The following is a 5,953-nucleotide window of genomic DNA, read 5'->3' as shown; positions in this document are numbered from 1 at the left end:
CTCTCTCTCTCTCTCTCTCTCTCTCTCTCTCTCTCTCTCTCTCTCTCACACACACACACACACACACACACAGGCTCTTAAAAGCTATTATACAAGCATGTTATCAAAGAGGAAGATGAGGTCAGCGCACATTCTGGCCTTCTTGCCCACTTCAGGAAAAATTGGAAGGAGGGGGTAAACCAGGTTGGTCTCTTGCAGCCGAAATGACAACGAGCCTTTGCAGAAAAGATTCCGGTGTGGCAGACCGGACTAGGATCCGAAGATCTTGGTTCGAATCCCCACTCAGCCATGGAAGCTTGCTAGCGACCTTGGGCCAGTCCATAAATTCGTCACCTGCCTTTAAAGCAACGGTTGCCGTTCTTCCCCCTCCGAGAGAAGCCGGCCTCTTGCCGCCTACAGCCAGGATCGAAAGAGCTGTTTGAAGGGAACCTCCGTGGCCCCCCCCAGAGGGCAGGTTTGGTTTTTAATGCTGAACAGGAAACCCAGCCTCCCACGCGTCTTTCCGTTCCATTTTTACGTGTGGATCGTTTGTAGAGGGCATTTGTGGGTGGTGGCGGCGGTTTGTAACCCCCCCCCCCCCCAAAAGCTAGTTTCTGACCTCCAGGGAGTTTCTGGTCTAACTTTTGACCTTGAGGGGGCACAGAGAGGGAAGGAGTAGGAGAGAACACGAGCTTGAGGAAACACCCTCAGGGTAGGGTGCAGTCCAGAGCTCTCCTGGAGTTACAACTGTTTACAGCTGCTAGGGGCTGATGGGAATTGTAGTCTGTGAACATCTGGAGCACCATAGGTTGGCCACCTCTGGTTTACAGGGACCAGTTCTTCTGGCTGATTTGGAGAGTGGGCTTCATAGCATTGTCCTACCTCCTTTCCCCAGTCCTAGCTTTCATACTCCACTCCCACATCTCCAGGAATTTCTCACCCGAGAGTTGGCAACCCTTCCTCAGGAGTACCTGGGCGGTTGTTTCTGCCAAAAATGAGGACCGAGGGCTATTGGGGAAGAGCCCCAGGACTTGGGGGCAGAACGGGTGTCAACAACTTCATTCCCTGCTGTGTATTTGCATTTTGGATTTATGTATTCATTATATCCCACTTTTCTCCTTGCTTTGGACTAGGAGCAGCTGTTGGAACACTGTTCTCCCCTCTGTCTTCTCACAACAGCCCTGCGGGGTGGGCCAAGCTGAGAGTTTGCAGCTGGTGGAAGGACATGGCAGCTGTGAAAAAGGCAAAACTCTGTGCTGGGGATAGTTAGGAAAGGAGTTGATAATAAAACTGCAAAGATTGTCATGCCCTTATATAAAGCAGTGGTGCGACCGCACTTGGAGTACTGTGTTCAGTTCTGGTCTCCACATCTCAAAAAGGATACTGAAGAGATAGAAAAAGTGCAGAGAAGGGCAACGAGGATGATTGAAGGATTGGAGCACCTTCCTTATGAGGAGAGGCTGCAGCGTTTGGGACTCTTTAGTTTGGAGAGGAGGCGTCTGAGGGGGGATATGATTGAAGTCTATAGAATTATGCATGGGGTAGAAAATGTCGACAGAGAGAATTTTTTCTCTCTTTCTCACAATACTAGAACCAGGGGGCATTCATTGAAAATGCTGGGGGGAAGAATTAGGACTAATAAAAGGAAACACTTCTTCACACAACGTGTGATTGGTGTTTGGAATATGCTGCCACAGGAGGTGGTGATGGCCACTAACCTGGATAGCTTTAAAAGGGGCTTGGACAGATTTATGGAGGAGAAGTCGATCTATGGCTACCAATCTTGATCCTCTTTGATCTGAGATTGCAAATGCCTTAGCAGACCAGGTGCTCGGGAGCAGCAGCAGCAGCAGCAGGCCATTGCTTTCACATCCTGCCTGTGAGCTCCCAAAGGCACCTGGTGGGCCACTGCGAGTAGCAGAGAGCTGGACTAGATGGACTCTGGTCTGATCCAGCTGGCTTGTTCTTATGTTCTTAAGCTTCCATGGTAGAAGTCGAGATCTGAACCTGAGTTACCAAGGTAGCACTCTGCCGCTCTAGCTACTGCATCACAGAGGTTCTCGTTGGTACAGGCTATGGCACTCCAGATGTTCATAGACTACAATTCCCATCAGCCCCTGCCAGCATAGCAATTGGCCATGCTGGCAGGGGCTGATGGGAATTGTAGTCCATGAACATCTGCAGTGCCATAGGTTCGCCACCAGGGGGCTATAGTGTGTCCTATTGGTGGAAGGGGGCAGTGAGTGGGCAAACAGAATGGGGTATGGCTAAGGTTGCCAATCTCCAGGTGGCAGCTGAAGATCTAGTATTTCGTCTGCTCTCCAGACGACAGAGGTCGGTTCCCCCGGAGAAAATGGGAGGTGGACTCTATGGTGTTATACTCCGACACGGTCCCTTCTTTCCCCACACCCGGCCTGCCCCAGGCTCCACCCCAATCCATTCTCCAGGTATTTTGCACCTCGGAGTTGGCAGTCCTTCCTAGGTCTGGTTCGGAGCCGCGTGGCGTAGTGGTTAAGTGCTTGCACTGCCACTCACACGTTCAGGAGTTCAAGCCCCCTGGGGGTCAGATATCCTGGCAGCTGGCTCATGGTCAACTCAGCCACCCATCCATTCCTTGGTCGGTAAATGAGTACCTAGCACACAGCTAGGGGATAAAGAATAGCTGGGAAAAGCAATGGCAAACGACCCCACAAAAACCTATGAAAGGCCTATGAAATCACTGCTTGCAGGGGTACCCCAGGGTCGAATTCGTCTGAAGGGGAAACTTTACTTTTTACCTAGGTCTGGTATTGCTTCCTGAGCCTCCAATAAGGTTACCAAGTCTGAGCTCTTTATGCTTTGGGCGGCTAGGGTGGCTAACTCCAGCATGCGGAATTCCTGGAGATTTGGGGATGGTGGAATCTGGGGAGGGTGTGTGTGTGTGGGTGATAACCTGCTAGGATGTCTGTTTCTCCTCAACTCTATGGTATACCATAGAGTTCTCCCTCCAAAGTTGCCAGTTCCTCCAGCAGGGGTGGGGATGGGGGTATCCCTTGCTTAGGGTTGATCCAGCAACATACCTTTCCTGCACGAGGCTGCTGATCTTCACCTTTGACCTTCACTGGAGACGGACAGGCTGCGACGAAGAGGCTGGAAAAGCAAGGGAAATGGATGGGTACGACTGGCTTGTATTCTGCCCTTTCTCCAAGGAACAGGGGCCTAAAGGGATATTGATGCCCTCCCCTCTTCACAATTGCCTTGCGAGGTAGGCCTCACCCAGAGAACTTCATGTCAAAATGGAAATTCGAACTGAGCTCTCCCCAAGAGATTCATCTACGGTGGATCCAAAATTTTAACATTTCCATGGTAGGATTCAACTGTAGCGACGGGGGCTGGGCAGGGCATGATGGACAGGGCCAAGCATCTCTGGGGCGGGCATTCCTGGGCTGGGCTGTGGCAAGGACGCAGCCACCGCGCCCAGTCCTTACGGAAATCTAATGGCATGCAGTAAGGCGCGAGGCTGCCACGCACGCCGTGCACCTCCGCTAGACTGTTTCAAGTTCTGGCGCTGCTACCGTTGAGAGGAGGGGCTAACGAAGGCAAAATCACTTGGCAAAATCACCAACCGCAACCCTCCGGCACAATACAACAATTAGTAACCTACTCTCGGGAACCTGTGAGAACCTGCTGGATCCCACCTCTGGTCACATCTGATGCTCCTTCCCTCCTTCTTCTGGGCTTTCGCTTCTGCCTTCGGTGCTTCGAGGTCCTCTTGTCTGAAAAACGGGAAGTCACTTATGAAAAAGAATGCTGGCGAACTGGCAGTTTCTCGGTTTAATTTGTGCAAAGTTGGCGTGTGTCAGGTTGTGGGGTGTGACTCTTTCGCAACGACATCAGAAGGAAATAGCAAAACATTGTGGCAGAATTTCCTCTCACTCAAGAGCCACAAGGCAGGGCTGCCAGGGAAACAGGATTTGCCAGCACCGGGTTGGGAAACACCCAGCAATTTGGAGCCTGCGTAGAGCAGGGTTTGAGAAGAGGAAGGAACCTCTGTAGGATGTTATGCCATACAAGTCCATCCCCCAAAGCTAAGGTGACCAGATGGTCATCTTTGTAAACCGGGACGGGCGGGTAGGTGGGCGGCTGCGCGCGTAGCACGGCTGTGGATACCAGCCTAAGCGCTTTCCTGCTTCCGCCTGTCACAGGCCGGAAACGGGGATGTTTCAGAAGGCAGTGCTCACCCGGCGGCAGCATGCTGAGTAAGGCTGCCGTGACTGTCCTATGCTCCCCAGAAGGCAGTGCGCAGCCTTCCAAAAAATCGACACTTCAAAAAAAAACCCGCTGACACGTGGACAAATTGTTTTATAGCGGACTGTCCCGCCCAAAGCGGGACGTCTGGTCAGCCTACCCAAAGCAGACATTTTCTCCTAGGTATATGTTCTCTGTATTCTGGAGATCAGCTGAAATCCTAGGCCCATGGTGGCGAACCTACGGCTCTCTAGATGTTCATGGCCAATTGGCCATGCTGGCAGGGGCTGATGGGAATTGTAGTTCATGAACATCTGGAGTGCCATAGGGTCGCCACCATACCTAGGCATTCTCCAGCCTCCACCTGGACATTAACCAACACCACAAAACCGTGCCTATTAACAATATACCCTTCAGGTTGTTGTGTGTTGTGTTTTCCGGACTGTGTGGCCGTGGTCTGGTAGATCTTGTTCCCAATGTTTCTCATGGCAGTCACGGATGCAGGTGAAATGTTAGGGACAAGATCTACCAGGCCACAGCCACACAGCCCGGAAAACCCACAACAACCAGTGGAATCTGGCCGTGAAAGCCTTCCACAATACATATATGTCCTAAAGTTTGGAGGAGATAGAATTCCTCTGCATATTTTTTTTACCCCAAAACGTTCCATTTCCTGCCTGAAGACACTTTACATATATGCTGTTTCCTAGGAGTTCTTTTGCTGAAACGTTTTCAAAACGTTTGGACTTGCTGGGCGATCCCTTTCAGATGTTTCTTATGCCTCTCTGCAATCCCTGGACATCCTCGTTTGGTAGCACTTTCCAAGCACGCTCCCTTCTGTCTCACCTGCATTTTCATCAGTCCTGGTTTTTTTAATTTGGTGGTGAAATCTACGAAGCATCACCGACACAAGTTATTGCAGCATCAAATCCACACAAAAAATTTGAAAAAGGAAAAATCACAAAATGGCGGCCAGAAAGTGTTTTGACGGAGTGGCTGAGGAAAAATGGGGCTGGGGTGGGGAATCAAAAAGTTTTGCAAATGTTTTGTGCAGAAAGGGCCCATATACAGTTTAATGCCGTGTTTTCCCGAAAATAAGACAGTGTCTTATATTAATTTTTGCTCCCAAAGATGCGCTCTGTCTTATTTTCAGGGGATGTCTTATTTTTCTGTGTTCTGCTAGTCAGGCGTGCTTCCAAACAAAAACGCTGCTACGTCTTACTTTCAGGGGATGCCGTATATTTCGCACTTCAGCAAAACCTCTACTATGTCTTATTTTATGGGGATGTCTTATATTCAGGGAAACAGGGTAGGAACCATTTTGTGGTGTTCCTTCGTTTCATTATTTGCACTGTTTGTCTCCTATACCCAGTTGCTGTAAAATTTGAGGCACATGGAGTGGAAGTGGAACTGTTTTTTTTGCACCTCCTCCTGGCCCTGAGTTCACACATTCTGTAGCTGAGGCCTTGTGTGCCTATGTGCACCCCTTGTCTCTTTGTTACAAGTACCACTATTCTTGAACTTTCTTTTGGCTGTTTTGTTCATCAGAAGGAAAGCTGGAGCTGTGCTGTGGTGAAGGAAGTGCAATTTTGGAAACTTCAGTGTCTCCCAAAAGTTCCAAAGTTTCTACCTCTTGTATTCTGCACCTCCAAGTTTTCAGGCAGCATCCTAGAGAGTGTGGATCTGAATGAATTTGGGAACAACCATTATACAAGGCCACACACATTATTGCCACATTATACTGAAT

Source organism: Sphaerodactylus townsendi, linkage group LG06 (genome assembly GCF_021028975.2).
Source record: "Sphaerodactylus townsendi isolate TG3544 linkage group LG06, MPM_Stown_v2.3, whole genome shotgun sequence".
NCBI lineage: Eukaryota > Metazoa > Chordata > Lepidosauria > Squamata > Sphaerodactylidae > Sphaerodactylus > Sphaerodactylus townsendi.
The sequence above is the reverse complement of the archived record's forward strand: the minus strand, read 5'-3'. Positions refer to the sequence as shown.